The sequence below is a fragment of the Triturus cristatus genome, chromosome 7 (genome assembly GCF_964204655.1).
Source record: "Triturus cristatus chromosome 7, aTriCri1.1, whole genome shotgun sequence".
Classification (NCBI taxonomy): Eukaryota; Metazoa; Chordata; class Amphibia; order Caudata; family Salamandridae; genus Triturus; species Triturus cristatus.
This window is the reverse complement of record NC_140590.1, coordinates 776,671,986-776,694,569: the sequence shown is the minus strand read 5'-3', so window position 1 is coordinate 776,694,569 and position 22,584 is coordinate 776,671,986. Positions and strand designations below refer to the sequence as shown.

The 22,584-nt window shown below is 47.8% G+C and overlaps 1 protein-coding gene across 1 annotated transcript in view; it reads left to right on the top strand.

The window, feature by feature from the left end:
- Positions 1-22,584, top strand: part of CCDC57 (coiled-coil domain containing 57) — a 742,721-nt gene that overhangs the window by 456,800 nt on the left and 263,337 nt on the right. The window lies entirely within an intron of this gene.

Genomic DNA, 22,584 nt, shown 5'->3' with positions numbered 1-22,584 from the left:
CCAATATGCTCATGGAAAATATCAGGGATAGAGAAACAGAGATTCATTCAGCTTCCAAAATATCAATCTTATAATCAATATGGAAGGATTCGCTTGTGTCAACAGTCCAGAGTCTCAAAGAAATTGTATCAGAGAACCTCAACCACACTTTCAGAGTACGCGGTATATGTCTTTTCTCCGCTCGTGCGGTAAGGTGGATAGTGGTGGAGGAGGCACCTTAGCATTAGGCTTCAAAGAGATGGTAGAAAGGAGGCTGGGAGGAGGGCTTCAACATGGGCACAGGAGATGTTCTGCCTCGCAAGGCAAAAGGTCTCATTAGTGAAGCAGGCGAAGTGGCACTGGGGCCCAGGAGTGTGAAGGGCCCACTGAATCACAATTATGACTGTCTTACTTTACAGTAAGACATAGGGAGCGCATTAGGGCAACACGTGAGATCTCATTTTTTCTGAAAGGGGCAGAGAGCATGTTATAAAATTGGAGTGATTGCCAGACGTGGTGGGGAAGAGGTGAAAGAGGCAGAGGGGATAATCTGCTATTCAGGGCCGCAACTGTCATTAGTTCAAAAGGTGCAGTTGCATTGGGACCCAACAGCGCGAGGACCTCAATTAATGGTAATAGTGTTTTTTTTTGCCTGTTTCAGTTTTTTATGTATGTTATTTTATATAGCCCACATTTAGTGTGAAGTATGAGCTACTGAAAAAATGCCCCTGATATTATCTCAGAAGCCCCACCCCCTGCGCTTAGCCCTACCCCTCATGCTCCCACAAGTCTTTCCATAAAGTTTTGGAGGAGAGGGTCCAGCTTCAAAATATTTTGAGTGAGGGGGGGCAGAGCAAAAAGGTTTGAAGACCTGTGGTTTATATATATATATATATATATCCACACATCCCTCCCGGACATCGTTCTGTGGAATTGTATGCTGTGTACAATGCTGCACAGTAATGATATGCAGCCTGAAAAAGGTCATATGACAGGTATAATAGTATGCCTGGAAACCTGAGTGTGGCATCCGATGTACTATTGGACCTGCCTTTTGGATATCAAAACAGCGTAAAATTATGTTCAGACAGAATTGCAGAACTCTGCCTATACTTATACACATTTTTGGTGAACCGGGCCTATTGTTCTTTACATTGTATTTAAACAGACTGTGTCCCTTGTACAGATGAGGGTGGGGCGTAAATTCCAATCCTTGCGCAAAGTACTTTTTCTGCAGTTATCGGAATTCCGAAAATTGTGGTAAACATCACCCCCCTGCAATTTTCCCCTGATGAATTTCAACACGTCAGTCTTGACAAAATTTAGTGAGAAAAAGCATGCAGTAAATTTCGATTGATGTGTAATTCAGTGCTGAAAACACCAGTTCTGCATGCAATGAGCTGCCCATGATCCAGATGAAAACACATTATAGAAGATATTGACTGTGCTATAAACAGGGCCGCTGGAATTATGCGATTGAGCGGAGGCAGCAATTTTCGCATAAGTGTAGATTTGCCGCACTTGCCACACAATCCATCATCTGCCGCATAATCTGCAGATTTTAACATTACTTTTTTTTTTTTTTTTTTTAACTCAAATGGTTCAAAAGTGAATAAAAAGGCAGCAACGTGTGGCGTGGCACAGTGGATCGCCCTTTGGAAAAGCTGGTCACATTTTTGTAGCTTATTACTAAATCTGGATGTTAAACTGGTACTAATGAGGTGCATCTAATGCCCAGACAGTGTTCCCAAGTTTAACAAGCATTTGCGATGCAATACGTCTCGCAATTGCGAGATTTTGAGCTATTGGCCTTGTAAATGGCCTTGTAAATGGCAATGCCTTTTAAACTAATAAAAGGCATTGTCATTTACAATACCAATAGGTCAAAGTTTGGCAAAAGCGAGACCTATTGTATTGCAGAGCGCGGTGTCCCTGAAGTGGGTGCCGCGCACATCACTGAAGTAAAAATGAAACATGGGGCGGTGTCCCTGAAGCTCGGTGTTATGGAATGTATGTATGTGGTGTGTAGTGGAATTGTGTGTTGGACTGGATTAGTTAGTTGTCTAACTGTGTCATGAAATTGTGTGGTGTGGCTTGGATTTGTGTAGTGGAATTATGTGGCATGGTGTGCCGTGGAATTATATGCATAGTAAATATGTTGGGTTGAGTATACTGGAATTATGTGGAGTGGGATTGTGTGTTATGGAGTGTAATTATGTGGAATGGTATTTTGTGGTGTGGAGAGGTATGTTCTGGACTTTAATTATTTTGTGTGCTGTTGAATTTTTTTTGGCGTGATGTGGAATTGTGTGGTGTGGATTAGTTGTATGTGTAATTGTGTTGTTGAGTTGTATTATGTGGTTTGGTGTCAAATCATGTGGTGTGGATTGCAAATGTGTGGAGTTGAATTGTGTGGTGTGGAACTGTGTGGATAGGTTTACCTGTTTGGTGAGGAAAAGAAGAAATAGGTTGGGGATGAGCTTCAAATCTATGTGTTTGGGTGTAAACAAAAAAGAAAGAGTTAGAGCTATTGGTGTTGTAATTGTCTTTTGCCTATATGTTATGGATTGGAGTGGATGTATGTGGTGTGTAGTGGAATTTTGTGGGTTGTATTGGAATTGTTAGTTGTGGCATTGTGTGGCATGGAATGGTCTGTCATAGAGTGTATTTGTGTAGTGGAATTATGTGGCATGGTGTGCAGTTGTATTATGTGAATAGTATGTGTTTTTGAGTGTATTGAAATTATGTGAAGTGGGATTTTGTGTCATGGTGTTTTATATAGTGGAGTTTAATTCTGTGTTGTGCTGTTGAATTTTATGGTATGATTTTGAATTGTGTGTTGTAAATTGGCTATATGCGGTGTGTAGTGGAATTGTGTTGTTGGGTGGAATAATGTTTGCTTTATTTAATTTGTGGTGTGGCATGGATTTGTATGAGTTGAATAGTGTGGCATGGAACAGTGAGGTATAGAGTGAAATTATGTTGAGTGGAATTATGTGGCATGGTGGAGAGTTTTTATGTAGATTGTTATGTGGTATAGAGTGTATTTATGTGGGATGTATTTATGTGGTATTGAGTAGTGTATAATTAGGTGGAGTTGAATTATGTGGTGCTGAGTGGTATTATGTTATGTTATATAGTACTTCCAACGCGCACTAATACTTAAAGTGTCCTGGCGCGAGTGCTGCATACGGAACCTTGAGGAGAAGACATTAAAGTGCCCCAGAGAAAAGAAAAGTTTTCAGTTGCTTTTTAAAAAGCCTAAGGTCTTGGATGACGCGCAGTTTCAGAGGTAAGGCATTCCAGGCCATGGCTGTTTTCACTGAAAAAGATTGGCCACCCAGACGGGCCCTATGGAAGCATGACACCGTCACTAGGCGCAAGGTGGCGGAGCGCAGCAGTCTGTTAGGAGTATAGAAGGCGAACCGCTTTTGGATGTAGAGAGGGCCAGTCTGATGCAGAGCCCGATGGGCCAAAATCAGGGATTTGAATTGCACTCTTTGGAGGACTGGCAGCCAGTGTAAGTCGCAGAGATGTTTTTTAACGCTAGACCGTCCTGAGATGTTAAACAGGAGTCTAGCCGCGGCATTCTGTATAGTCTGTAGTTTATTAATTAGGTATCTTGGGATACCCAAATACAAAGCGTTGGCGTAGTCGAGCCGAGAAAGAATAAGGGCACGAATAACAGCTTCCTTGGCAGACTGAGGTAGCAGCGGGAGAAATCTTCTCAATACCTTAAGAGTGCCAAAACACTGGCCAACCAGTTTATTGATTTGATAAGTGAACCGTAAGTCCTCCGAGAACCAGATCCCAAGATTTTTTGCAGGAGAGCCCACAGAGTGCGGGCATGGGAGATTAGAGGGCCATAGAGATGATCTAAAGTCAGGAGGAAATTGTCCATACAGGAGAACTTCAGACTTGTCCTCATTACATTTTAAATGTGCAGCGGCCAGCCACTTAAAAACAGCCGAAAGGCAGTTCTGGGCGGACGCGGTAGACAAATCAGAATCCTTCCAGGTAAAAAGAAGTTGAGTATCATCCGCGTAGGCCATTATTTTTGCACCAAGTTCTTCTGCCAAAAAAATCAAAGGAGTAAGATAGATATTGAAAAGCAGGGGGCTCAGGGTGGATCCCTGAGGGACACCAGTAGCCACCTTCCTCACCGTCGAGGAGAAAGGTGGCGTCCACACCTGCTGAGTGCGATCCTCTAGAAAAGATTTTAACCAATTCCACACATGGCCACCAACACCAATATTAGCCAGGCAAGAGAGGAGGAGCTGATGGGGGACCGTATCGAAGGCGGCAGAGAGATCGAGAAGCACCAAAGCTGCTCTGCCGTCCGCATCAAGGCACCCCCGAATGGCTTCTGCAACCTCCACCAGTGCAGTTTCGGTACTGTAGGCGGACCGAAAACCAGACTGCGCTGGGTGTAGTAGGCTGGAGGATTCCACGAAGGCTTCCAGTTGACGAAAAACAACCTTCTCACAGATTTTCGCCATGGCGGGGAGAAGAGAGATAGGGCGATAGCTAGTAAGAAGTGCAGGGTCGTGTAAGGGTTTTTTTAGGAGAGGAAGGAGTTTGGCCTGCTTCCAACTAATAGGGACCGTAGAAGTCTGCAAAGAAAGATTAATAATTCTGTTGACCTTCAAAGAGATCACCTCAGCAATACCAGCCAGCACTCTTGCCGGAGCGGGGTCGGACGGGGACCCTGATTTGAGAGATTTTAGAATAGCCAATGTGTCACATTCCTCAACATGCGAGAACGTGGAAAAAGAGGAGGAGCAGGTCTGGGAGGTCGGCAGAGAGGAGGGGTCAGTCAGGGGGGAAGAATCACAAACAAGGCTATCCTGGATCAATTGAATTTTTTCGATTAAAAAAAAAAGAGGACAGTTCCTCACAACGCTCCGAAGAGGCAGGAAAGGGAATTTGTTCCGCGGCGGGGGATAGAAAACTTTTAACTATCGAAAAGATCTCTTTGCTGTTGTTTTTGGCATTAGCAATACGGGCAACAAAGAAGCTACTCTTGGCTGCGCTAATGGCTGTGTAATAATCGTGTTGGGCCTTCCGCAAAGTAGCCTTGGCAAGAGGACAGTAGTATCGACGCCAGATGCGCTCCAGCGCTTTGCAAGACAGTTTAAGAGCTCTAAGCGAGGGCAAGTACCAAGGTTTAGGAGGGATGGCCCTAGGCCTGCACACGCGTGGGGCTTTGGACACAAATTCCACGCTGTGGGCGATCCATGAAGTAAGGTCAGCACACTCATTCTCCAAAATGCAAGACGGTGAGGGTTCCGACCGAACCAAAATCTTTGCAAGGGCCGGAATATCGATCCTGCGGGGCTGTAAGTACTAAACAGGGCGGGCACTGAGCAGGAATTTACCAATAGACCATGAAAAATGGACCAAATAGTGGTCCGACCATGAGACCGGAAGAGGGACCGGAGTAGAAATGTCAAAATTAGAGAAGATCAAATCAATCAGATGCCCCCCATGGTGGGTCGGAGATTTAATCCATTCAGTCAGATGAGCCAAGACACACAGATCGTTTAGCTCCCTGGAACCCGGCGCATCAGGGCAATCGAGATGTATGTTGAAATCCCCAAGGAGAAGAAACCTTGGGAAACGCAAGGCACGCGGGATAATCACATTATCCAAGGCCTTGAGAAAGCCGCCAGGCGAGCCCGGGGGCCGATAGACCAAGGTACCACCCAAGGTGAAATGGGGGGACAAGGCAATGGAAAAATCAAGGGCCTCTGCGTCTACAAGCCCCGCCGAGGCTTCACAGGAAAATGACCAGATGTCTCTGAGAACTATGGCGATACCACCTCCTCTCCCAGACGGTCTATCGAGTCTGGCAATTTTAAACCCAGGCGGGACAGAAAGTTCGATCGTAGGGGCACACGACTCATTCAGCCAAGTCTCGGTGATGAATAAAAGATCCAGGCCAGAATCTGAAAGCAAATCGTATATATATGGGGCATGTTTTACCAGGGACCGAGCATTAATGAGTGCAGCCTGAATAATGTTGACCTGATCATGGTGGCTAGTAAAAAAACCTCCCAGCGGGCCAAGGCAGTAATTACAGGCGGGGCAATACAAAGTAGTATCCTGGGCCACCGACCAATTCCTACATCCCTTGCGGTGAGGTGTGTTCAGGGCCAGCAATTGAGCTTTACTGTACCTCTTACCTTCTAACACTTCCCCAAGCACACCACCAGCATGGCCCGGCTCTAGCGCATCCTTAGCGCGGACGGGTGCAGACGGGCTTGCTTTTGGCGCGCCCGCTGCGCCTCCGCTGCGCAAACGCAGCATCCGGTTTATGAAGGGAGGGAGTGGGAGGAGTCACAAGACTGGAACGCTAACCCGGCGGGAAGCGCCCTTAAGTGACAAGCGTTTCAAAAGTCACAGTTTAAAGTAGTGAGCACGGACCGAAATCTAGCTTCAGTGCATACAGAAATTAAAGTTCCATTAAAAACAATTCTTGTTCAAAAAAGACATTAAAATAGACAGAATGCCCCCGATAGTAATAGTACAGTATTCCCTACAATTTAAAAAAATCACAGCACACTTATGCCCCCGACAACGTAAAGCAGCAGCAGTGAAATGCAATTACCGGCGCGAACGCAGCATCCGGTTTATGAAGGGAGGGAGTGGGAGGAGTCACGAGACTGGAACGCTAACCCGGCGGGAAGCGCCCTTAAGTGACAAGCGTTTCAAAAGTCACAGTTTAAAGTAGTGAGCACGGACCGAAATCTAGCTTCAGTGCATACAGAAATTAAAGTTCCATTAAAAACAATTCTTGTTAAAAAAATACATTAAAATAGACAGAATGCCCCCGATAGTAATAGTACCGTATTCCCTACAATTTAAAAAAAATTATATGGATTGTAAATATGTTGTGTGGTGTGATTGTATGGATTGGCATTGTATTGAGTGGTATTGCATAGAGTGGCATTGCGTAGAGTAGAGTGGTTTGGCGTGCAGTTGTGTAGCATTGTGTGGAGTGCAGTTGGTTGGAGTGGTGTTGCATAGAGGAGTGGGGTTGCGTGGAGTGGTGTTGGGTGGAGTGGTGTTGTGTGGAATGTCATTGCAAGAGGTGGCATTGCGTGGGTGGCGCTGCATTGATTAACGCTGCATGGAGTGGTGTGGTACAGAGTGGAGCGCAGTTGAGTGGAATACAGTTGTGTAGAGTGGGGCCGCATTGCATAGAGTGCAGTTGAGCGGAGTGGCGTAGTGTGAAGTAGCATAGAGTGGCACTGCGTAGAGTGGTGTAGAGTAGTGTGGTGTTGCGTGTAGTGGCATTGCATTGAGTGGTGTTGCGTGTAGTGGCATTGCATTGAGCTGAGTGGTGTTGCGTGTAGTGGCATTGCATTGAGCTGAGTGGTGTTGCGTGTAGTGGCATTGAGCTGAGTGGTGTTGCGTGTAGTGGCATTGCATTGAGATGAGTGGCGTGGAGTGTAGTTGTGTAGATTGGAGTGCAGTGGCGTGGAGTGCAGTGGCGTGGAGTGAAGTGCAGTGGCGTGGAGTGAAGTGCAGTGGCGTGGAGTGAAGTGCAGTGGCGTGGAGTGAAGTGCAGTGGCATGGAGTGGAGTAAAGCAGAGTAGAGTAAAGCAGAGTGGACCGGAGAAAGGCAGAGTGGAGTGGAGTGGAGTGGAGTAAATCAGAGTAGAGTGGAGTAGAGTGAAGTGGAGTAAAGCAAAGCAGAGTGGAGTAAAGCAAAGCAGAGTGGAGTAAAGCAAAGCAAAGTGGAGCAAAGCAAAGCGGAGTGGAGTAAAGCGAAGCAGAATAAAGCAAAGCAGAGTAGAGTAAAGCAGAGTGGACCGGAGTAAACAGAGTGGACCGGAGTAAAGCTGTGGCATGCAGTAATGCAGAGTGGAGTAAAACAGTGGCGTGGAGTAAAACAGAGTGTAGCAGAGTAGAGCGGAGGGGAGTAAAGTAGAGCGCCATGGACTAAAGCAGAGTGTAGGGGCCTAAAGTAGAGTGCAGGGGTGTAAAGCAGAGTGCAGGGGTGTAAAGCAGAGTGGAGTAAAGCAGGGCTGCATTGAGTGGAGGGGAGTAAAGCAGAGTGTCGTGGAGTAAAGTAGAGGGTAGCGTGGCATAAAGCAGCGTGGAGTAAATCAGAGTATGGGGTAAAGCAGAGTGTAGGGGAGTAAATAAGAGTTGCATTGAGAGGAGTGGTGTAGAGTAAAGCAGAGTGGCATGGAGTAAAGCAGATTGGCATTGAGCGTAGTAAAGCAGAGTGGAGTAAAGCGAGTTGGAGTACAGCAGAATGGTGTGGAGTGGAGTAAAGCAGAGTGGCACTGAGCAGAATGGAGTTGTGTGGAGAAAAGCAGAGTGGCATTGAGTAAAGCAGAGTGGAGTAGAGTAAAGCAGAGTGGCGTTGATCTGGATGGAGTGTAGTAAAGCAGAGTGGCATTGAGCTAGGTGGAGTGCAGTTAAGCAGAGTGGCGTTAAGTGGAGTAAAGTAGAGTGACGTTGAGCGGTGTGGAGTAGAATGGAGTAAAGCGGAGTGGAGTAAAGCGGAGTGTAGTAAAGCGGAGTGGAGTAAAGCGGAGTGGAGTAAAGCAGAGTGTTGGGGAGTGGAGTAAAGCAGTGTGGAATGGAGTAAAGCAGAGTGGCTTTGAGTAGAGCTGAGCAAAGCGGAGTGGAGTAAAGCAGAGTGGCATGAGTCGAGTAAAGCAGAGTGGTGGAGAGTGGAATAAATCAAAGGTGGGAAGTGGAGCAAAGCAGAGTGGCGGGGAGTGGAGTAAAGCGGAGTCTAGTTGAGTGGAGTAAAGCAGAGTGTAGTCGAGTAAAGCTGAGTGGTGGGGGGGGAGTAAAGAATGGACAAAAATTATAGTATGAATATTTCATTTTTCCTTCGTTAATTTAAAACTTTTAATCAGCCCAAACCACACTAATGTAATCTGCAATCTACACCCAATAACTAAGCCTCTTGAAAAGTAAATTCCACTGCTATGGAAGTTGTCAACAAAACACAGATATGACAGTTTTAGCTGTGATAATTCATAAGCTATGCTATTGTCGTCTTTTATATAAGGTAACTATCACCTGGTTAATTTTATATAAGGCAACTATCACCTGGTTAACAAAGTATACAATGTTCTTTCCGGACGGCAGACTCCTTGTCGCATCCTTCTCGCTTTGAACAAATGTAAGGGGCAAGCACATTACAAAGTGGTTGCGTGCTAAAAATAGTCAGAAGGTTTTAACATACAGAATGGACTTCATAAGCACCTTTGAAAGTTTGTAATTGCTGAAGATTTAATTAGCAAAGGAGGACGCCTCTACTGGTGGGAGACGGAAGAATCCTTTGTAGCTGTGCTTAGCTGTGAAGATTGTTATCATCCTTCTAACCAGCACATGTTTTTTATTTATTGCTACATTTGTCTGTAAAGGTTCCCAGCCGCAAACACATGCCAGGGGACGGTGGAAGGGGGTTGGCCCTAACCAGTAGCATAACCAGGACAATGCTCTGGGTGCTGTATGTTTAACTCGCTGTGATTAACAAATGGCATGCACCAAGCGCTACATTTCTCACACAAGGAGACTGCTGTGGGCGCTTGAGTACCAAAGCATATAAATATTGGCATTTTTTTTACAGATGCACTGAATGTGGCGTGGTTAACACGCTGTGCACCAAGCACTGCATGTTTGACACGAAGAGTGTTCTGTGCGCTATATGTTTAACACCAAGTAAAAGCAAGCAGTACTAAAGCATATAAAAATAGCTGTGATAATGTACTTTAAAGAACACAAAATTGTAGTTAAACTCTGAGCAATGATGGCTTCAACTAGTTACAACTAAGTCTAAACAAATAAAATAAGCAGGAGGGAATGCGACAATCATAAGAAGCGAGACCGCGCCCTGGAATTCCAGGTTAGAACAAGCAGCTATTTAAGGAAATTACAAAGATGCAAGTTTTTAATACATTTATTTCTAAAATTTCGATGACATGTACAGTGCAAAGACTAATTAAACCAGCCTGTCGTGTTTTCTGGTGTAGCAGCAGCAGCTGTGTTTTCTTTTAAAAGGAGGCTGTTTAGGTCGAGCCTAGAGCAGCGCATGGGCTGCCCTAGTAAAACGACCTCTTGGAATCGCTCTGGACTTTTCACACACTCGTGCGTGTGAAAAGGCGTACAGCTTGCGGTTACGAGCAGCAGCGTACAGTGTGCAATCTGTCAGATTTTACACACACGAGCAGCTGCTTTCACTTCACTGTCGCCTTAACTTGGGTTGTTTCATCAGGATGTTTTCTCACTTTAGCTGGCATATTATTTTGAGCTTCTAAAGTTGTGTTTCAGTTCACATAACACGCTGGATATCTTCCTGTGGTTTTACTAATTTCAAATGTTCCCATAAAAGTTGTCAACCACTCACACACCACGCTTCTGGCTCGCAGAAGGTGTTGCAGTTAAGACACGGGGCTAGACTTCTGTTCCTTCCTGTGGGCTGCTTCTTTTCTTAGACCCCCCTTTCTAATACAATAAAAAAAAAAATGTTCTTCTTTTTTTTGTTGTGTTGCGAATGGTATATTTAGTTGCGGGTCACAGGATTTCTTTTTCTGTACCCCCATAAGCTCCTCACTTTATCCCACCACCTTGCATCCTACACATACACTTATTCAGTCATCCAGCTTTAAGCCACATGTTTGGTGGCTGTAACATTTTCATTGCCTTCTGCTGGCATTCATCTCTTTCTCCATCTAGCCTGAACACCAATCCATAATGGTATGACAGCAGTCACAGGTTCTTGTTATGGTGTTTTTATTTTTCTGGGCACCATCCTGTCACCACACAATCTCTCCCCCACCATCCTTCACCCCCACCCAGAACCTTCCTGCACACCATGGTGCGTTGTGGTCACAAGGTGTTTCTTCCTGTGCCTCCCTTCGCCACACCTCTCCTTGTCTGACTTCCGCTACCCTGGAAACTCCACATACATTGTACTTTCTTCTTCCTGCACACCACAACAGCCATGCTGCACCAAATGCTTTAGGTAGTTTTGTTTTTTGGATGGACCGTCCATAGCTTCATTAAGTGCTGTCCCTTTGTTCCATCGCTGCTTCTTCTGTGCGATCACCCTGATGATGATTTCCAGGCTCATGAGCTCCTCTGTTACTGTGTATTTCCGCTTCATCTGGCTGCAGTAACATGATGATGGTAATAATTATCTTTCCTCCTCTGTGTTTCAATACTGTCTCTTTTCTCCCCACCCATCCACCCTCACTCTTTTTCATTTCTTTGCCTCTTCGTGCCTGTAATGAGGAGTTCTCACCCTGAAGCACTGCACTCTGCTCAATGCAACATAAATACACCCCACATTATATCACTCAGTGCCACATAATTATATGCTACATAATTATACTGCAATCAATGCAACATACACTCCAAAAAATACCACTCAGTGCCACATAATTGCACGCCATATATTACACTCTACTGAGTGCAACATACACTCCACATAATACCACTCAGTGCCACATAATTACATGCCACATAATTACACTCTACTCAATGCAACATAAATACACTCCACATTAAACCACTCAGTACCACATAATCACACGTCACAATTACACTCTATTCAATGCAACATAAATACACTCCACATAATACCACTCAGTGCCACATAATTACACACCACATAATTACACTCTACTCAATGAAACATAAATACACTCCACATAATGCCACTTAGTACCTGTTAGACCTGTCAGCCCTTTGGCGGTTCCCTTCTCATATTATTCTTTTTCCCTTTCCCTTCTCATTTTTTTTCTGTCTACTAGACACTTTTTGGTGTTGACGTAGAGGCCCTGGGTGCCCATTCTCACTAAATGAGGGTGAGGCACAAGGTGCTTCTCCAAAATGGAGGGTGGATGAGGTCTCCTCTACAAAATGGTGGCCTAAACTGTCACCTCAGAACCTGGGCCATAGGCTGTCATGAGGGGTTCCAGAACCTTCTGGGTCACTCTGGCTAGTCAGGGCCCAGGCTATATATAGAGGTGAGGGGTGGCGGCCATTTTAGGTGTAGTAGGGGTGAGGTGAGGTAGTCAGGAGCCAGGCACTTGAGTGGGGAGGTAGGAGCGCTAGAGGAGGGGAATCGACCGTACTTAGGGCCTGCTTTTCCCCCCTTGGTTGACGCTGCCCCCTACCTTGTGACCAAACCCTGTCTGTAGCCTATGACCCTGGGACCACACCAACCTTATGGGCTCTATGCTTGGTCAGGACCCCTGAAGGGAATAAGGGAAGAGAGTTATCATCACTGGCCAAATCACCTACATTCCTGCGGTTGTCTGGAGTCCTGTCAAACCCCGAACTAGTAACTGACAGCTGATCTTTACTGATTAGGAATGTGACCAGCACCACAGATCCAGGAAATTTGCTGTCCGGGTTGACTGCCTCTGAGCTGCAGATCACCCCATTAACTTTGGCCACCCCCGTTGGAGACCCCCCTAAGGAACCACTCACCGCTGTGGCCCGAGGCCCGTGGGAACGTCCCTCCTGTCGTTGGGGGCTTGTGAGGAGGACTGGGGCCCCATCGCTGTCGTTGTAGCTCTTGAAGCGCGGCCCGCTGTGAGGAGAGAGAGCCGCCGAAGTTCCTCGAAGGCCGCGCTAGGCCTGAGGCTCAGGAACTCGGATCACGTGACGGGGGCGAACTGCGAAACGCCGCCCCTGCCGCTGCGCGATTTGTTGACCGGGCCGTGCCCCCGCAGGTCACGCTGCCATAGGCGACCGCGGGCGTGAACTTTGGAAGAGTGAAGGAAGCGGAGCTCCGTACATCAGCACCCCCTTCAGCTGAACTGTGACTGTGTGCAAAGGCCCTCGGCCTGGACATCGCCGGGAGGCCAAAGAACGCTCGTGAAGGCCTATGATAGGCCGAAGAATAAGGTAACCCCCAGGGGAGGGCGGGAGACTTGAGTGAGGTCCGGAGCACGCCCCTCACCTGGGGGGGGGGGGGGGAAGAATCAGTACACCCTTCGTCTAGACTGCGGGGCAGGCACCGGAGTAGGGAAGGGTTTTGTGGAAGAAAGGGGTGAACTGGCCAACCCTGCTTCAGTCTGCCTAATATATTGACTGGAAGTGAATGCCCTCAGCCCAGGCTCAAGGGGAATGTAACGAGTGGCACTCCTATGAGGTCGGAAGTTTAACGATCTAGGGAATCAGCCATTTAGCGCTTCACTACACTGTAAGAGTTAGCAGAGTCATAAAGGCTTAAGGGTAATGCCATACATAGAGCATTGTGGAGTCGCTAAGGGCAGCGCTAGGTTGGACTGCTAATTCAAGCCACAATGAAATGCTTTATTTCTGATGTAAATTATAAAAGTATTGATTGACGTCGCTTAACAGAGTACTGCTAATTCAAGCCACAATGAAATGCTTTATTTCTGATGTAAATTATAAAAGTATTGATTGACGTCGCTTAACAGAGTACTGCTAATTCAAGCCACAATGAAATGCTTTATTTCTGATGTAAATTATAAAAATGTTGATTGACGTCGCTTAACAGAGTACTGCTAATTCAAGCCACAATGAAATGTTTTATTTCTGATGTAAATTATAAAAGTATTGATTGACGTCGTTTAACAGAGTACTGCCAATTCAAGCCATAAGGAAATGTTTTATATCTGATGTGAATATATAAGCACTGATTGAATCTGCTGGAAAAGAAGAGAAGTACATGAAACAAGAGAAGATAAAGCTTTTCTACCTTTACTAATCATTTGGTGTAGCCTCATTTTTAGTGGTGGTACGCTGGAGTGTGAAGTGAGTGTGATGCAGGCACAACATGTTTCTCGGGCATAGGCCTTTCCACTTTAGCCAAGCTACCCTAGGACGTTAGGTCCAACAAGTTGGTGTTCAGCGGTGGGATCCTGAATCTGTGCTTGCATCCACTCATTAGCAGTTTGGCGCGCGCCACACCCTACACCTGATTGTTTTTACTGGAGTTTTCTCCAAGTTGTCTCCCTGATTGGAGTTTTTCAAAATTGTCCTGTCCTGTGGTGTACTTCCTTTTAAAGGAAAGGTCTCCTATTGTGAAGTTCTTTTCTGCAGAGTTGGGTCCCACCTGGTAGGATGGAGTTTGAGTTGGGTAGGCTGGAAGAACATACGGTAACCCAACTAAAGGAATTGTGCCAGGAGAGGGAGGTATTTTTCAAGCAGGGGGCGAAGAAAATAGAACTCCAAACTAGCTTGAGAGCCTGGGTCATGGCCCACCCTAGCGGGAAACGGGAGGAGGGACCAGGACCGGACATCACAGAAGAAACAGAATTACTTTTCCCCCCTGGGAGCGGCAACATGGACGTAGGACCTAGTGCCCCTTCAAGAGCGGGTAGTAGCGCTTCGGGGGGGAGCCTGTCATCAGCTGATCTAGTTGACAGGAGGGAGGAGAGGCAGTTTAAAATGGATTTAGCTCGCTTGGAGAAAGAGAGGGAGGAGAGGAGGTTCCTCCATGAGCTCCATTTAAAGGAACTGGAACTCAAGGCCCTACAGTTTGGAACCCCCAGCAGTCCCGTTGGTGGCAGCGTATCTAGAGAGATCCCCAGGGGCCCAGACCCTACCTGCCAAAAGATGTAGTCACCAGCTATGGTGTCGGGGATGACATTGCTAAATGGTTGGCTGCCTATGAGGTCTCCTTACGAGCGCATGGGATCCCCGAAGCACAGTGGGGGGCTGGTCTATATAGGTATATGCCTCCGGTGGGGAGGGATGCCCTGTTAGCTTTGGAGCAGCAAGACCAGACCAATTACCCCACCATGAAGGTCGCCCTAGTTAGGAAGTTTGGGTTGACCCCTGAGAAATTCAGGCAGAGGTTTCGGGGCAGTCAACAGCTGGCCACCCAGAATTGGGTAGACTTCCTGGACTACGCCAAGAAGGCCTTGGAGGGCTGGGTACAGGGCAGCGAGGTAAAAGACTACGAGGGGTTGTAAAACCTGGCTTTAAAGGAGCACCTCCTCGAGAAAAGTTTTCCGGAGCTGCGTCAACACCTGGTGGACAGCAAGCTAACTAATCCTAGGAAGCTTGCAGAGGAGGCGGATATCTGGGCAAGTACCCGGGTATCCTGAAAAGGGACTGGAGGGAATTTCCAAGGGGCTGGTCAGGGCGCCCCCCAGAAGAAAGAGGGGGGAGACAAAAAGAAGGAGTTCTCTAAAGGCCCCCAAAAGAGTTCGCAAGGAAAGGGAGTAAGATTCCCTCCTAAGGTTGGCCCCCACAAACCCCCTTATCCTGACCGTGGTCAGCAGCCTAGGGTTGTCCGTTGTTATGAGTGTGGTGAGATTGGGCACTACAAGGGGGATGCCAAGTGTCCCAAGAGACCACACCCTCCCATTGGAGGAAAGACCCCTGGGGTGGCGAGCGTAGTGCTCGGGGAGGAGTTGCCCCTAGATAAGGGAGGTGAGTGGGCAGGGCTAACCTTAGTGTCCCTAGGGGATTGTGAGATGGTTCCTAAGACTCAGGTGCCCTCGAATACTACTAAGTACAGGCAATGGGTCACCATCAATGCCCAGAGGGTGGAGGCTCTGAGGGACACAGGAGCCAGCATGACTATGGTAAGGAGTCAGCTGGTGTCCCCGGAGCAGGTGGTTCCCAATGTAGTCCACCCGGTTGTGATGGCTGACAACCGAGAGGGTCACTATCCGGTGGCCCAGATTCCCTTTGAGTGGGGAGGGGTTGCGGGTCCTCTACGAGTTGCGATAAGCCCTGCCATGCCGGTCGACTGTCTGTTGGGAAATGACCTTGAACATTCGGCGTGGAAGGAGGTCGAGTTCAGGGCCCACATGGAGATGTTGGGGACACCTGAGTGGACTTGTGCCAACACACGGTCCGTGACTGCCCGAAGAGGGAGTTCACAGAGGTTGGAGCCTTGGACAAAGGCCCAACCAGCTGCCAGAAAGGGTAAACGGGGACAGGGGAAGCCTGCCCCGGCATCTGAACCTCAGAAGATGGATGGGGCGACTGAAGTGGTCCCGGAGTCTACAGAGGGGGATGTGACTTCCCTGGAGGGCTTACCTACCCCTACAGAATGGCAGGTGGAGGGAGGACCTACTAGGGAGGAGCTTTGTCGGGCCCAGAAGGAGTGCCCTACCCTTGAGGGTTTGCGGCGACAGGCCGAAGCCCAGGCAGTGGGTAACGATTCGGAGAACTTCCACATATACTGGGAAGATGGTCTCCTTTATAGCGAACCCAAGGCTCCGGTGCATGGATCATCCCGGGCCTTGGAATTCCCCAGTGTTACCGAGCCTTCCTTTTGGGATTGGCTCACGAAATACCCTTGGCAGGACACTTGGGACAGGACAAGACCTTTGCTCGGCTTGTCCCTCATTTCTACTGGCCTCAGATGAGGATTACGTCCGACACTTTTTGTAGGACATGTGTAACCTGCCAAACTAGTGGGAAAACAGGGGTGAAGCTGAAGGCTCCCCTGGAACCACTGCCTGTCGTTGGCATCCCCTTTGAAAGGGTGGGCATCGACATTGTTGGGCCATTGGATCCACCAACGTCTGCCGGTCACAGGTTTATCCTGGTTCTGGTGGATCATGCCACCCGGAGGCTATCCCTCTGAGGACCATTACTGCACCTGCGGTGGCACGGGCTCTGATGGGGATTTTCACCCGGATGGGGTTCCCCAAGGAAGTTGTGTCGGACAGAGGTACCAACTTCATGTCGGCATACATGCGGGCTATGTGGAAAGAGTGTGGAGTCACTTACCGGTTCTCCACCCCTTATCACCCCCAGACCAATGGTCTGGTGGAAAGGTTTAACAAAACCTTAAAGGGCATGATCAGGAGTCTGCCCGAGAGCCTGCGGAGGAAATGGGATGTCCTCCTACCTTGTTTGCTATTTTCCTACAGGGAGGTACCACAGAAGGGAGTGGGCTTCAGCCCCTTCGCGCTGTTGTACGGACACCCTGTTCGTGGACCCCTCAGCCTGGTGAAGGATGGATGGGAAAGGACTCCCAGAAAACTTCCCCAAGATGTGGTGAGCTATATGCTGGCCTTTCGTAGCCAAATGGCTCGGTTGTGGAAGCAGGCTTCCGAGAATCTAGAAGCCAGCCAGACGGTCATGAAGGAATGGTATGACCGAAATGCTCACCCGGTGGAGCTGGAGCCTGGCCAGAAAGTGTGGGTGATGGAACCTGGAGAGCTTAGCGCCCTCCAGGATCGCTGGTCAGGCCCCTTTGAGGTGATTGAGAAAAAGGGTAAGGTCACCTATGTGGTGGACCTTAAGACCCCCAGGCAGCCCCATCGGGTGCTCCATGTCAACCGCCTCAAGCCTCACCAAGACAGACCCGAGGTCACTTTAATGATGGTGACTGATGGGTCAGAGGAAGAGGAAAGTGAACCTCTTCCTGATCTTTTTGCGTCCCAAGAGAAGGATGGGTCGGTGGAGGGAGTGATCCTCTCACCATCCCTAACTCCCGAACAGCGGAGAGACTGCCGCCAAGTTTTGGAGCAGTTTGCTTCCCTGTTCTCCCTTATCCCGGGAAGGACTCATCTGTGTACCCATGATGTGGACACAGGGGACAGCCCACCTGTGAAGTCCAAGTCCTACCGTTTATCGGATAAGGTGAAGGCCAGCATCCATGGAGAAGTCACCAAGATGCTAGAGCTGGGAGTGATTGAACCTTCAAGCAGTCCCTGGTCCAGTCCGGTGGTACTGGTACCCAAAGCTGCCCCGCCGGGCACTACCCCAGAACTCCGGTTCTGTGTGGATTACAGGGGACTGAACTCTGTGACAAAAACTGATGCTCATCCTATCCCGAGGGCGGATGAGCTCATTGACCGGTTGGGAGCTGCCCAATATCTGAGTACTTTTGACCTTACATCCGGGTACTGGCAGATCTCTCTGACAGATGGAGCCAAGGAAAGGTCAGCCTTCTCCACACCTGAGGGTCACTACCAGTTCTGTGTGATGCCCTTTGGGCTCAAGAATGCCCCTGCCACTTTTCAGCGGCTGGTGAACCAGGTCCTCTCCGGGATGGAGGCTTTCTCAGTTGCTTACCTGGATGACATCGCTGTCTTCAGCAGCAACTGGGAGGACCATTTGTGTCACCTTCAGGCTGTCCTTCGGGCTTTGCAACAGGCGGGTCTGACGATCAAGGCCAGCAAGTGCCAGATCGGGCAGGGGTCGGTAGTGTAGCTCGGTCACTTGGTGGGTCGGGGCAAGGTGCAACCCCTCCAGGCCAAGATTGAAACCATCCTGGCCTGGGAGCCCCCCAAGACTCAGGCGGAGGTCCAAGCTTTTCTGGGCCTCACTGGTTACTACCGACGCTTCGTCAAGTGATACGGTACTATCGTGGCTCCCTTGACTGAGCTCACTTCTAAAAAGCACCCTCGACGGGTAATCTGGACTGAGGGGTGTCAACAAGCCTTTGACACCTTGAAAAAGGCAATGTGTGCGGCACCTATCCTCAGGGCCCCTGACTTCTCCAGGGAGTTTATCGTCCAAACGGATGCATCGGAGCATGGCATCGGGGCAGTGCTGTCGCAGCTCAATGAAGAGGGTCTGGACCAACCGGTGGTTTTCCTGTCTAGGAGACTACTCCCCCGGCAACAGAGGTGGAGTGCGATTGAGAGGGAAGCTTTTGCGGTGGTGTGGGCTCTGAAGAAGCTGCGGCCATACCTGTTTGGCTCACACTTCCTGGTTCAGACTGACCACCGGCCCCTCAGGTGGCTGATGCAAATGAGGGGCGAGAATCCCAAGTTATTGAGGTGGTCCATCTCCCTACAGGGAATGGACTTTAGGGTGGAACATCGCACAGGAGTGGACCACGCCAATGCTGACGGTCTCTCCAGGTATTTCCGCCTTAGTGAAGAGAACTCCCAAGGGATTGGGTAGCTCTCCCCACTTTCAGCTGGGGGGGACGCGTGTTAGACCTGTCAGCCCTTTGGCGGTTCCCTTCTCATATTATTCTTTTTCCCTTTCCCTTCTCATTTTTTTTCTGTCTACTAGTCACTTTTTGGTGTTGACGTAGAGGCCCTGGGTGCCCATTCTCACTAAATGAAGGTGAGGCACAAGGTGCTTCTCCAAAATGGAGGGTGGATGAGGTCTCCTCTACAAAATGGTGGCCTAAACTGTCACCTTAGAACCTGGGCCATAGGCTGTCATGAGGGGTTCCAGAACCTTCTGGGTCACTCTGGCTAGTCAGGGCCCAGGCTATATATAGAGGTGAGGGGCGGCGGCCATTTTAGGTGTAGTAGGGGTGAGGTGAGGTAGTCAGGAGCCAGGCACTTGAGTGGGGAGGTAGGAGCGCTAGAGGAGGGGAATCGACCGTACTTAGGGCCTGCTTTTCCTCCCTTGGTTGACGCTGCCCCCTACCTTGTGACCAAACCCTGTCTGTAGCCTCTGACCCTGGGACCACACCTAAGGAACCACTCACCGCTGTGGCCCGAGGCCCGTGGGAACGTCCCTCCTGTCGTTGGGGGCTTGTGAGGAGGACTGGGGCCCCATCGCTGTCGTTGTAGCTCTTGAAGCGCGGCCCGCTGTGAGGAGAGAGAGCCGCCGAAGTTCCTCGAAGGCCGCGCTAGGCCTGAGGCTCAGGAACTCGGATCACGTGACGGGGGCGAACTGCGAAACGCCGCCCCTGCCGCTGCGCGATTTGTTGACCGGGCCGTGCCCCCGCAGGTCACGCTGCCATAGGCGACCGCGGGCGTGAACTTTGGAAGAGTGAAGGAAGCGGAGCTCCGTACATCAGCACCCCCTTCAGCTGAACTGTGACTGTGTGCAAAGGCCCTCGGCCTGGACATTGCCGGGAGGCCAAAGAACGCTCATGAAGGCCTATGATAGGCCGAAGAATAAGGTAACCCCCAGGGGAGGGCGGGAGACTTGAGTGAGGTCTGGAGCATGCCCCTCCCCTGGGGGGGGGGTGGGAAAGAATCAGTACACCCTTCGTCTAGACAGCGGGGCAGGCACCGGAGTAGGGAAGGGTTTTGTGGAAGAAAGGGGTGAACTGGCCAACCCTGCTTCAGTCTGCCTAATATATTGACTGGAAGTGAATGCCCTCAGCCCAGGCTCATGGGGAATGTAACGAGTGGCACTCCTATGAGGTCGAAAGTTTAACGATCTAGGGAATCAGCCATTTAGCGCTTCACTACACTGTAAGAGTTAGCAGAGTCATAAAGGCTTAAGGGTAATGCCATACATAGAGCATTGTGGAGTCGCTAAGGGCAGCGCTAGGTTGGACTGCTAATTCAAGCCACAATGAAATGCTTTATTTCTGATGTAAATTATAAAAGTATTGATTGACGTCGCTTAACAGAGTACTGCTAATTCAAGCCACAATGAAATGCTTTATTTCTGATGTAAATTATAAAAGTATTGATTGACGTCGCTTAACAGAGTACTGCTAATTCAAGCCACAATGAAATGCTTTATTTCTGATGTAAATTATAAAAATGTTGATTGACGTCGCTTAACAGAGTACTGCTAATTCAAGCCACAATGAAATGCTTTATTTCTGATGTAAATTATAAAAGTATTGATTGACGTCGTTTAACAGAGTACTGCCAATTCAAGCCATAAGGAAATGTTTTATATCTGATGTGAATATATAAGCACTGATTGAATCTGCTGGAAAAGAAGAGAAGTACATGAAACAAGAGAAGATAAAGCTTTTCTACCTTTACTAATCATTTGGTGTAGCCTCATTTTTAGTGGTGGTACGCTGGAGTGTGAAGTGAGTGTGATGCAGGCACAACATGTTTCTCGGGCATAGGCCTTTCCACTTTAGCCAAGCTACCCTAGGACGTTAGGTCCAACAGTACCACATAATTACATGTCACATAATTACACTCTATTCAATGCAACATAAATACACTCCACATAATACCACTTAGTGTGATATAGTTACACGCCACATAATTACACTCTACTCAATGCAACATAAATACACCCCACATACCACTCAGTACCACAGAATTACAAGCCACATAATTGCACTCTACTCAATGTAACATAAATACACTTCACATAATACCACTCACTGCCATATAATTACACGCCACATAATTACACTCTGCTCAATGCAACATAAATACTCAACATAATACCACTCAATACCACATAATTACACGTCACATAATTACACTCTATTCAATGCAACATAAATACAGTCCACATAATACCACTGTGCCTCATAATTACATGCCACATCATTACACTCTACTCAATGTAACATAAAAACACTCCACAAAATACCACTCAGTGCGACATAGTTACATGCCATATAATTACACTCTACTCAATGCAACATAAATACAATCCACATACCACTCAGTACCACATAATTACACACAAAATTATTACACTCTACTTAATGCAACATAAATAGACTCGACTCTACATAATACCACTCAGTGCCACATAATTACACGCCACATAATTGCACTCTACTCAATGCAACATAAATACACTCCCCATAAATGCACTCTATGCCACATACCACCAATCAACATAAATGCTCTCCACACCATGACACAATTTCACTAAGCATAATTTCACTCAACACCACAGTTCCAGGCCACACAATTCAACTCCACACATTTCCAATACACACCACATAATTACACACCAAACAACCTATTTCAACTCCACTACTTCACAATCCACACCATATAGTGGCATCACCTGAACACCAAACATCACTCACCACCACCATTTTGCATCAGCGCACTACCTAAGCATCACGTCAGTCTGCCTTTGGTATCTGGCATCTGTTGATTCTCCTCTAGTGTCCGTTCGCTGCTCGTGTTCTAATTAAATTACTGTATTACAACCTCCACTCCCCCATTATTTATGTCCCGCTCCCCCATAACAAAAAAAATTATAACAAACAAGCATGACAACAGGCAGAAAGAAGTTGCCAGCAGTGCAAGTACGAAAAAACTAGAAGACATTTTTTATGTTAATATCTTTTTTAATCAGGTTGTTCAGTTGTATATAATGTTGTCTTGGTTTGTATAAAGGTAACAAAAATGCTTAACACTTTTTGTTATAACTTTTCAACATGATGCACAGCAGTTACAATGCTCTACAACATAGCCAAAAGTTCTGGCTAAACACATAAGGTCCCAAAGGCGAGACCTATTGGCTATGCCAATGCTTGTTTTATTTTTGTTAGGGACGATGGTTTCTCAAGGTCTGCAATCAAGCAACTCCAGGAAGGGAGAGGGCGGAGAGAGAACAGAAGAAGCCTTTGCTTTGGACGTTATGCCACTATTTCTAGTAAATCAGCCCTTTAAAAAAATGCTAAAAGCACAGCTTTAACTCGTTGATCCTGGGAAACAGCAGAAGCAGCCCTTAAAGTAAGGCACTAGTTTGGATCACAAACATTTATTTAAACTATGGGCAATGCTGGCTGGCTTCAACTTGTTACAGCTAAGTTTACACAAATGAAATCCGCTGGAGGGAAGGCACGGTGATTAGAAGAGGCGAGACGGCGCCCCGGAATTCCAGGTTAGAACGAGCAGCTCTTTAAGGGAGTTAGAAAGATACAAGAGTTTTAAATTATACATGATGAAGATTACAGCTGAAATCGCGCACAAGAAGGGGAGAGGAGTGGGGAGAATGAAAAAGTACCTTTGTCGATGTTGTCAGACGGGCTGGCTGCTT